The 11,996-nt window shown below is 39.3% G+C and overlaps 1 protein-coding gene across 7 annotated transcripts in view; it reads right to left on the minus strand.

Annotated features, from left to right (window-relative positions):
* CCDC73 (coiled-coil domain containing 73) overlaps positions 1-8,435 on the minus strand; it is a 60,973-nt gene extending 52,538 nt beyond the window's left edge. Inside the window, exons 1-3 of one of the 7 annotated variants that reach the window (XM_083724788.1) lie at positions 7,973-8,435; positions 7,738-7,861; positions 1,772-1,814 (exon numbers count right to left, since the gene is read on the minus strand). The gene's annotated coding sequence lies outside the window, so the exon portion shown is untranslated. The other 6 variants (XM_083724787.1, XM_083724786.1, XM_083724789.1 and 3 more) reach the window with 6 other exon arrangements.
* Between the last annotated feature and the right edge of the window lie 3,561 nt (positions 8,436-11,996).

Below are 11,996 nucleotides of genomic sequence, written 5' to 3' on the forward strand. Positions count from 1 at the left end.
TCTTGCAAGCTAGACAACAGGCCCCCTGCAATTCCCAGGAACTGGTATTCTGAAGCATACAAACTCTGACAGTTGAGGTAATATGCAGTCATCATGACTAGAGGTCATTGATAGCCTTGTCCCCATGAATTTGTCCAGCTACATGAAAAACCAGCTACATAAAATGCTGTGATGAGATAATAAAGGAGATTATGTATTGGATTAGGAACATTTTTGGACACCAATCCCATCATGTAGCTGTAAAGAAAGTGGTTTTAAGGTAATGAAGTTTTTAATCCACATCAAGGTCAAATGTATATTTTTAAAGTTTCCCTTTTTTTGTAAAGAGGACTACGTTCAAGAAGGGACTGCATTTAGTCATACTTTGGCAATACTGAAATGAACTGAGGTACTGTACTGGGAAACGGTCACAAACAATAATGGCTGTACTGTATGAGATCTACTTTCAGGTTTTGGATTAAAAGTAGTAATTTTGTGGGGTATAAATTTCTCTTCTAAAATACTTTAGATATCACCCATATTTAGCTTTTTTCAAACTGTTCAGTCACCAGTACTGTTTCACTGGGTTGCTACTTCTTTGGTACCCGTATATTTTTTTCCTAGGCTGCTTCCTCTTTCCTGGATTAGTGATGTGATGATCCTGACCATGGTGATGTCACAATGAAACAAAACTAATTAGATAAAACTGCATAATGACACCACTGAGGGCACACAAGGGCAATTTACATCAATATTAACATTTTCACAAGGCATGCAAATCAAAAAGGGAGGTTTTTTGGCCCTTGCAAAAGTGTTCATGGAAAAACAGCGAGGAGGTTCAGCTCTTAGAATATGGCATCAAAACCACATTGCACATTATAAGCATACCCAAGAATTATACTGTGTAATATAGTCACTTTCCTTACAAACAATTAGTGAAACAATTATGACCAAATTAACCATATTAACAAAAGCAAATATCTGGAATTTGTTCAGCTGTACTAGATATGGGATATATGGATTTCAATCATAGGAAGCTATTCCGTGGATTCCAGACAGTAATAGGCAGTCAAATACTGTAAATTTATTTGAAATTTCATATTACTAATCTAGTTATTAATCTACTTTGCTTTAGTATTCTGTATTTTGTATACTTGAATATAGATGGATAGTCTGAGTGGTGCAGATGAAACTATGCTTAAGCAATGTGGAGCAAGCCCTTCTGAAGCAGAAATTCCTTCTGCCAGATTTAACTACCATTAGCTGCAATAACTGCAACAACATTACCCATGATTAGAGCTAATCAAAGCGCCTATTGAACTCAAGATCTGAAACCAGTTTCCAACCATAATTTCAGATACTGGATTAAGCGGAAACCCTAGTTAGTTTAAAAGTAATTAACATTGCTGACTGCCTAACAGTTTACCACAACTCACACTCCAAGCGGGAATAGTGTAATTTCACATCACAGCATGGGCATGGCCAGGGGGGCAGGGGGGCAGCTGCCCCCTCCAATAAATAAAAATCAATAAAAAGCAAAGAATAAGCAAACTGAGGTTCTGCCCACCCAACAAAGCCCTTCCCCACACAAAAGCCCTGACACCCCCTCCCACCAAAAATCCTGATTACGCCCATGCATTGCAGTCCTAATTGCTTACGTTAAACAAATGAAAGTGTTATATCCACATTCATCCTTTTTACATGTTTTCTATGCTAATTTGGCCTCCAGGTTACCCAGATTATAAACAGCCAACAGAAATTTCAGACTATAATATTGAAATGTAGCAAGTACTTACCTGGAATTTAGAACAAAATTCAGCACTTTTGCACTGACACTGTGAGAAAGAAAGTGTTTGATATTTCATACTTTATGGTAGAATAGTGAAAAAAACGTTTAAGCTTAGAATCCTAATCCAATGAAATCCACAAACAGAAACCAGGTTCCATTAATTAATCCCCCCCCCCCCCCTAAGCATAGGTTACTATGCAGGCTGAGGGCATCCAGCACTCCTGCACCACGTTCTTTTTCTAACAAATTAAGGTTGCAACCCTATATTCACTTATCTGGGAGTAACCCCCATTAAAGTAATGGTTCTTACTTCTCAACAGACATGTATAGAATTTTACTGCAAGTGGCTTAAGCTCCTAATTGGCATATAAAGGAGGAAATGGACATCAGACACCCTTTCCCTCCCTTCTGATCACTGAACAACGATCTGTGCTTTCAGACTGAAAAGCACGGAACTTCCGTCCAGCAAGACTAGAAGGGTCAACAAGGAAAATGTTCAAGATGGAAGAATGTGAACCAATTTACATTAATAACATTTAATGTTGATTTCTAGGCAAACACTGGATTGCAATTTAGGGATTCGCCAAACTCAGGAACCAATCATTGTTTTCATCACAACTTTTCCTGTTGACTTTGGTTGTTAACTCTCTGAATCACAACGGTTCCAGAAGGATGCTGCAGTGCAATGCATCTAAAAGAGTAATTGGGAAATTGTTCTGTTCAGATTATATCATAATCAACTTCTCTTTGAATAGCTCCAATTTCTGTTAAATTTTTAAGAAATGTGTTTGTATTTTCTTTGTATTATGGGCACTACAGCTTTAATTTTGAATTTATGTGGGTGTCTTTTACCACAATAAACTGCTACTTCATTTTATTTTTTTACAGATACAGTCCCTTAAGCTCAGGCTTGATTTGTAATAAAACAGCAAGCACTAGGCAGAGCTATGTTGCCTATTCCTTCCACAGAAAAGAAGTATATTTGTCAAGTTTCCAAGAAGGAGAGGGAGGGGAAATCTCCCTCTATCTATCTATGCGGTTTGCCATGGGATCTTTCCTTGGATTCGGCTTTAGGAGAGCCATATTTATGGCATTTTTGTTTACAATATGTGCCATCCTTCATGAGTCTTAAAGAGGAGCTTGAAGCTATCCATTGCTGCTGCTTTCCTGGCTTTTAGCCAAAGAGTCACATGTCTCTGCACTCTGCTCAAGTGCTTTTTTAGAACATGTTAATCAGTTTTAAAATTAAAATAAACAAACCTGTGTCACAGATCATCAATTCCTCTTCTACTGAAAATACAAGGCCCCAGATAACATCATTTACAATGGCAGTTGCCAGATTCTCCTGAATCACCTGCTGCTGTTGGCTCAGTTCTCAGCAGCAGATTTCAACTAGCATTTTTTCCTCATTTCACCATTGGATTATGTCCATTATATTGCTACCTAACTTTTTTCTTTTCTGTTTGCCTTTTTTTTTTTACAGTTTAACACTAATGATTTTATCTCTTAAAATGTTTATGAAAATTGATTTTAATACTTTATTGCTATTTAAAATTAACATTTCATATTGTCTTGTAAACCTTTTAGAGGTCTTTTGTACTAGTAAGTGGCATATAAATATTGTGAAATAAAATAAAAGCAAATACTTTTTCTTAGTTGGTTATCAATTATAAGGGTTATTTTATACATTACACAGAGAAAACCAGGCTTCCAATCTAGTCAGCCAAACCTGGTTCTCTAACAATTGTACCAGATTATGCACATGTTTTCAAACATGGGTTTGTTACAATTACACTTTATATGTATTTGAAATATCTTGGACATACATAGAATACCATTTCTGTTCTTCAACCCATTTACAATATCAGCTTCCTCCATTATTTGAGGTCACTAGCAAAGCAACTGCATAATTCTAGGAAGATGATTTCTAGTTTTACAAACTTCTAGAGATTACTAGAATGCAGATTTCTTGCTAATATCATTCAGAGAGCATTTTCCCAGGAGTCCTCTCCTGGGAATCAAGGAAGATATTAAAAACAAGTTTGGAAAAGCAATTCTTGCTTTCTCTTACTTATATTCTCTTCCTCAGCAATAGGAGGCATTTTTGACAAAATGTGATCACATTACAGTTCTCTACAGGAGAATACTGTATAGCACTGGCTTGTCTTAAATATTATGCTGTCATCCAGTGGCCATTGTTATGAACTGCACAACTCTTCTGTTTTACATTTATTAACAGAACTCAGAAATGGTTATGACCTAAATTAAACAGCATGGAATGCCATGGGGGGCGGGGAATAAGATAAGCCAGAAAATTCACAAAATGTAATCTTCCCACTAAAGGACTAAAAACTAGAAATGTGTAGGCCCTAAAGCCCTGAGGGACAAACAGTATTGTATTATTGATGTGTTTTGCCTCGTTTTAAAGAGCTACTCAGAGCAAGCTACTAAAGATTTCCCTCAAATAGTAAGTTTGCATACTGCCACAAGGGTTTCCTCTGAGGCTAGTAAAACTGTCAAACTTATACTTAAAAGTCTGAAACAATCACTCCCCAGAGACAGCGGTGGTAGGACGAGAGAAAAATGAGAGCAGCATGCTGGTCGGGGCTGATAGTAGTTGTAGTCCAAAGCAGATGGAGGGCGCCAGGTTGGCAAAGTTAGACGGAGGGATAAGGAAAATTCTGACATTGGAAGCTCTGCCTTACATCTCTGTTAAGCGGAGGAAGAAGGGGAAGTTGCCTAGACCCCATTTACAGTACTCGGTACCAATGGGGTTTTGCTGAGGCGAAGTGCTATTTGTCAAGAAGGCTGTGAGGGAAAGAACACAGCTAACAGAGGCACGACACCCCTCCCCCCTTCTCCCAACAAAGCGCCTAGATTAAACAGAGTATACTAAAAGTAGAATTCCGTAACCTACCCCAACACAAAGGAAAGAGAAGCCACGCTTAAGTCAAAGCAGAAAGCGGCAGGATAAAGAAGCAAATATTGTACATACTCTTAGACACTTCCTGCATTCTCCTCACAGTGTACACTGAGGAGAGAACTAAAACTCTTGAGTTGCTGATCTGAAGCCTTCAGCAAGGTGGGGCAGTCTCAGACCTGACCCCACCCCAAGCTAGCTAAATGTGGGTAAATGTCTCCTGAATCTATTTCTGGAGGCCAAAATTGGAATTACAAGCTCCTGGTCAGCTCAGCTGCATTCCTTTGCCTGATAATGGCATCAGGCTGAATCACTTTTTGCCTGCATGTGTGGGTAAAGTTTGCAGTCTCCAGAGGGATTTAAAGTGAAACCCATTGTGTTTCATAGAAGCTATCTGAAACATACTGCAACATTATTATTATTATTATTATATTATTATTATTATTACATTATTAATTGAATTTATATTCCGTCCTATAGCCAGAGGTTTCAGGGCGGATACTCTGTCTCAGGTGTATAATTCAATTATCAGAAGGGTCCACATATTCTGAGTTCTGTACTGATGTAAGGAATATAATTTTAACTGTTTAGAATTACTCCAGGCTCTGGGTGTATTATTATAAACACATGAATCCAATAGTTAGAAGGTTAAAAAATATATATCCCCCTGCCCCATGAAGAAAAGCCTGTCTTTTGCTTAGGCCACATCACAACTAAAGTTTGATTTATTCCAGCCGTGAGCATCAGAGGAATAGATTTCTGTTAAGAAATTCGGCTCTCACTAATGAGGATGAGATCATGGGCTGAGCACACCTGTGCTATCTCCTTGTGGCTAGTAGCTCAAGGTCAGTATGGCCGCCTGCTTAATTAATAGCAACTATGAACCTGTGAGAATGTGTACTCCCAAATCCTGGAAGGTTCTATCTAGCTGAGCTTCTGATTGGCTAGGAAGTCCGGGTTCGGTTGTTAGGCCAGTTTTATATAATTTTGACTTACGCCATTTTTCTGTGCTTCACACCTTTTCCTGATTCTTGAGCACAGGTGTTCCTATGCTGTAGGTTCATGTACCTTGTAGGTTTATATTAGACTAAGTTTTGCTGTTTTATTCTGACTTGTAGTTTTTTTTTACCATTTCTGTTTTCCAACAGTATTTTTTTTGTACTTTTCATGGTTTTTTTTTTATTATTATTCACTGTCAATATTCACTGCCTCATTCATTTTGTGTCTGTTTTATTCTAGAAAGCTTGGGTCCCCACTTCTGGTGTTTGGGACTTCTTGGTTAATGGCTACTGTACAGTGTAATTTGTCTGTGGCTCAGAGGGCAGAGAGGACTTTTAGCTCTTGCCTGTCTGAATCGGCAGTGTCTCCTGACCTAGACTGGAAGACAACAAGAGTGGTGTCAGCATACAGTGGTACCTCAGGTTAAGAACTTAATTCGTTCTGGAGGTCTGTTCTTAACCTGAGACTGTTCTTAACCTGAAGCACCACTTTAGCTAATGGGGCCTCCTGCTGCCGCTGTGCCGCCGCTACACGATTTCTGTTCTCATCCTGAAGCAAAGTTCTTAACCTGAGGTAATATTTCTGGGTTAGCGGAGTCTTTAACCTGAAGTGTATGTAACCTGAAGCGTATGTAACCCAAGGTACCAGTGTACTACTTTTACAGAGTCCAGTTGAAAGGCTCTGGCTACATTTTTCTACTGACTTAGGCTAAGCAAGAGTCCTCACTTCCTGGGCTTGGAGGTCAGGCAATCTTGACACACATACCCCAAATTAGGGCAGAACAACACACTCCAAGGCAAATACCTCAATGTTGTCCTTTAAGGTTCATGATATATATTTTTTTCCTTTGCTTTTTCCCCCCTTTTTATACCACTGTGTCATAAAGATGTATCACAGCAGTTTACAATATAAAAACCTAAAACCAAACAACAACATTACAAGTTAAAAACAAAAGCATAGGGACTCGGGCTCGGCTCTCTCCACCCCTTGCCCCCCCCCCCGGGGGGCGGCGGCGCTTCTTCCCTCGTCCCCGGAGGAAGAACTGCTTGTGTGTGGTCAGTAATGGCCTGGCATATACCTTCCACTGCCTTGACAGTTCACGCTGTAAGGTGAAGTTCACAACATCATGCACTGCTCACCGAAAAGCTGTTTCTCAGAAGGCTGCCTTACCATGAGTGCTGTATCCCAGAGCATGCTGCAGTTGGGCCAATGTGCTCCCTTGCGCCCCAAAGAAAGAAGAGAAGGCTAGGAATTATAACTGTTTTAGGGACTTTCTTATATACCCTGAACATATCCTTGGAAATAGACATTACCTTCATATTGTCCTGGGCGTTTCTTCCTCCTGCCATCTTCCTCCAGATCAGGATGGCAGGAGGTCTGCAGAGCCTACAGCGACACAAAGAGCCATACGGGATATTTTTATTTTTCTGAACCTTAAAATAGGCCTCAGTTACAGAGAGACCTTTCTTAGTAACCTTAGGGATGTATATTTGACCTCAGACCTTTTGCACATTCATACATTTTTTTAGATTCATACAATCCATATTTATGAATGGCCAGTTTATAACCATAAGGCTAAAATAGCGCAGAGGGGGGAAGTAAACAAGTCTGGGGTAGAATGAATGACCACTGGCTAAAAACTGATTTACTAAGGGTGAAATCCTAACTGCACTTACCTAGGAGTAAGAGCCACTGCTCACAGTCTTTTGCTGCTCTTCTTCAAGGTCTTCTACGATTAGATCTTCTGAAAGGAAAAGAAGAGAAGGCTGGCAGTGAGAGAGACTTTCTTATATACACTGAAAATATTCTTGGAAATAGACATTACCTTTATGTTGTCTTGGGCTTTTCTTGAGCTCCTCCAATGAACGAGCTCTTCCGCCATCTTTCTCCACATGAGGAAGGGAGGAGGTATGCAGAGCCTACAGGAAAAACAAAGAGCCACATGTGATATGTTTATTTTTCTGAACCTCAAAATAGGCCTCAGACAGTTCAGAGACCTTAAGGACTAATATTATTCTGAAATCAACATCTATATGCTGAAGGGTTTTACCTTTTGTGTCCTCTCAAAGAGGGGTCCAGAGGGGGATGCTGAGGGTGAGGGTGAGGTCTCTGGGAGAGGGGAAATACTATTCTTTATTCCCAATCAGGAAAACACTTTTCTGAGTCTGGAAAGCCTAGAAAAGAAAGAGAAATGGGGCTCACTGTTAGTGCTCTCTAACGCCTCTATGCTCAAGATGAATTCTCTATCATCAAAGAATTTAGATGCTGAAAGAAATCCTGCTTACATGTCTTCCTGCTACTCTCACAAGCATAAAATGATCCAAGCATAGGAGATCCCCAGGCCTTCTAGAGCTCTGGTGACCGATGAGCCAGCAGAGGGAAGTGTCACAATGAACCTCATGACCCAACAACCCTGGGCCCTGAGAAAACTAGCAGCCACAAGCACTGCTCCTATTAAGTGACGCTACTAATTTTTCTCATATGACTTCTATTCCATTTCCCACTTTTTATAAATATGCAAAATGTGCCTATTTGATTCCAGCTGTAGTTGTTCCTGCACCTACTGAGCACTAGCTGTCTCCTACACCTGTCTTATACCCTCCAACATTTCTCCCATGAAAATAGAAATGTCCTATTCCATTATTATTATTATTATTATTATTATTATTATTATTATTATTATTATTATGGCTGGGTTGCCACAGCCACTCTGGGAAGTTTCCAACATATACAAAAACATAATAAAGCATTAAATGTTGAAAAAAACCCTTCCCTTAAAAAAAAGCATAAAGAAGTTAAAAACAACCATAAATAGTTGGGGGGGGTTAACTCTTATAGCTTGCATAGGCTTGGTGGAACAGAAAAGTTTTTTTGGCACAGAAGGCAAATGCTGAATCTCTAATAATAATAATAATAATAATAATTTTATATTTATACCCCGCCCTCCCCAGCTAAGGCCGGGCTCAGAGCGGCTTACAAGCAATAATAAAAACAAGATGAATGATTACAAACTTAAAAACAACTCTAGTGGCAGGATGTTCCACAGGACAGGCCAAGGACACTATAGGCTTGATTTCTTCTTGTCAAACAAGCCTCACCAGCTCAGGGAATGACCAAAGATGCTCTTGCAGATAATCACAGTGATCAAGCTGGAATATAAGGCTTCAGGCAATCTCTGGACCCAAGTGGTTCAGGGCTTTGTAAATCGAAACAAGAATCTTGAACCTGGCTTAGTATCAGATAGGCAGCCAGTGCAGCTCAGTGGTGTCACATGTTCTCAACCAGAAGCTCCCATCAGCAATCTGGCTGCAGCATTTTGTACCAGCTGGAGCTTCCAAACCGGACTGAGTGGCAGTCCCCCTTCATTACAGTAATCTAGCCTTGAGGTTACCAGTGCAGGATCCTGGAGCAATGATTTCCACATATTGTAGTAAGAAGCAAGAACGTATGATTTTACATCCTTTCTTATTTTGAATAGCTACAGCAAGAATAGCACATACAAGGAGCCCAGAATGAAGATTTATTGGGATCAGAATCAATCAGTATGGAGGTCTTAAGAAGCTGAGGCCAGAAAATTTTATGCTGACTGCTGTTTTTTCCATAAATTTATTCTCGGAATAAAAGTGTTCAGAGTTCCGGTGGGGAAATTCAGAAATGTTGTTTGGCTGAGTGAATATGTTACATTAATTTTCTGATATGTGAAGGAGTAGATTGCTCCTCTAACAGCAATGAAATTAGTTGCTTTATTTCTTCATTAAGAATGTGGGAGGCAACTTAATTTCCTATTATGGCTTTCAAAATTAATTAAAATAATTCTTCATTAGCATTATATCTATACATACAGGGAGTTTTTAGTTGAAATAATTTTCTAAATTATTCCTGCATCAAGAGAAGTCTGTATAGGCAGCAATCCTATACAAATTTACCTGTAAGCTACTTTGAACTGAAAAGCAGTAAGTCTCTTTGGAGGTAAATTTCTGAATAGACATGTGCATGGCTGCATTCTTCTTTTTTTAAGCCCTTATTTTTCAAAAGAATTTTTGTTTTAACTTCCATGTCCTAAAATGTGCCATAGGGCTTTTCTGCACCTGCCCACCCCACCTCCCTGTGCTTCTGAAAAGCTGCTTTTGAGGGTCAGGGGGGCCTCTGGAATGGCATAGGATAATGGGGGGGGAGGCACTTGCACTTTATGTACAAACACATTTGGATACATGTCAAAATATTTTCTCATTTATCTTAATCATTCATATTAGTTAGAAATGGAAATATAGGGGAAACCTAGACTGAGGTGCTACATATGTCTTTTATATGGGTGGAAAGGAAATGAGACCTCAACAGCTTGGATAGTGTGCTGGGAGCACACTCTTAGTACTGTCTCTACAGTACAAAATTTTGCCAGTTTTGAACTAGTTGAAACATCTTCACCTTCACTTTATTCTCATTTCTGATGCAGGGATTCCCCAACACAGGAAGTATGTGCGGGAGGTAGTTTCCAATGTCTATTTGTTTGCAAAGGTGCTACGCTATAGAGCTGGCAGGAAAGAAAGGTTTGATCACTAAATACAGCACAGAATTTGGAGCTGCCTGCCATAACCTCACTTTAAGTATAAAAATGAAATATATAGTTCAAAAAGGCAATAAGTTACAATGGTACACGAACCAGGACCAAATGGATGTGTCATTGGGGTAGTCCAATGCTTATTTTGGGGTGAACAGCTACAGTTCCCTTATTCATGACTGTGCACTGAGGTTTTATGTGCTTTGTGCAAAAAAAGCATTTCTGTGCTTTGTGCAAAAAACACTTTTTGCAAAAACCTTTTTCAAAAGGCAGAGTTTCCCTGTGATGGAGATGCATGATAATTCATATTCTGTGATGCAGGGTCAAATAAAATATTTAGGATATTCACTGAGCTCTTTGTTGAAGAAGGAACTAGGAACTTGGAACCAATTCCAGCATCATAAAAAAAACCCACATAAGATGGTGATAACTGTAAGGTCACCACCTGTTTTCAACTACAGAGGTACAGATCTTGCCAAAAATCACATTAAACCTTATTCCACACACTTAGTATCAATTCAGCATTTTTGGTGGCTTGGCTTCTGTACTGCAAGTGTGTGTGTGTGTGTGTGTGTGCGCGCGTGTGTGTGTGTATCAGATTCTCAAAATCAGAAAAAGTTAGTAAGTGAGAACGGCCAGATAAACAACACAAATGCAAACAGAAAATTATTATGCAACTATCTGCAGAACAGCTGTAATAGAAATTATGTTTGCAAAAAGCCGTCAACCAGGAAAGACAAGTTTGGTGCTGCTGCTAAATGCAGTGAGTCATATCGTCCTCTGTCTAGTTGGGCAGTGAATAAATAAATAAAATTTGATGAATCAAATAATAGGATTCATAGCACAAATCTCACAGATGCATCAAATATTATATCAACTACTGCTAATTGTCCTTCTCCAAAACTGAGCCCTAGGTGTGCAAAGTGCTTTACAGCATATAAACATATCTAACGTAGCACAACTCTACTGTCGAGTCCAGCAATACAGTCTGAATCTTGCATGGACAATCTGGAAATAATAGCAGCATACAGCCATTAGTAATCCCACAAAACACCTACTAAATCTGTTGACATATACATTAATTTAAATTGATTTACTGATGTAGTTTCCCACAAAACAGCAAACCAGGTGGCATTATAGATTCTGGTTTGTATTCACTGCTGGTCATACTAAGAGCAGATCAATTTCAATTAATGGGCATGACTAATTTCGGTCCATTAGTTACAACGGGTGTACTCTGCAGAGAACTTAGCTGGCTACAACCATCTGTTGGTACTTTCTGCTTCCACTGGCACAGAGAATTTCCAGGCGCAGCGTTACCAGGTTCAGTTTTCTTTAGATGAGAGGACATTGGAGATTTAGGCTGTCTTTGTAAAAACTGGTTAATTTATAACTATACAGAGCTGATTAATATTCTACAGCCTTTCAAATGTGTTTGTGAGAGGGGGGTTGTATTGTTTTGTTGTATTGTTTTGTTTTAACTATTAATTTGTGCTTTTACCTTGTATTTTTTATCTTGTGAACCACACTAACATCTTATGATGAAGGGCAGTATATAAGTCATCATCATCATCATCATCATCATTAAGAATAATGTGCTATATCAGCTCTCCTGAATGCAAAGTAGTGCCAGAAACTGTAGTATCTGTCAGCATGCAGAGGGTCGCAAGGCCAGCTGGCTAGCCCCAGCTGGGTCGTCTCCTTCGGCCGTCCCGCTGTGAAGACCCATCGGCCTCTGCTCCGACGTAAGT

The sequence above is a fragment of the Podarcis gaigeae genome (assembly GCF_964106915.1).
Source record: "Podarcis gaigeae genome assembly, chromosome: 1".
In the NCBI taxonomy this organism is placed as follows: Eukaryota; Metazoa; Chordata; class Lepidosauria; order Squamata; family Lacertidae; genus Podarcis; species Podarcis gaigeae.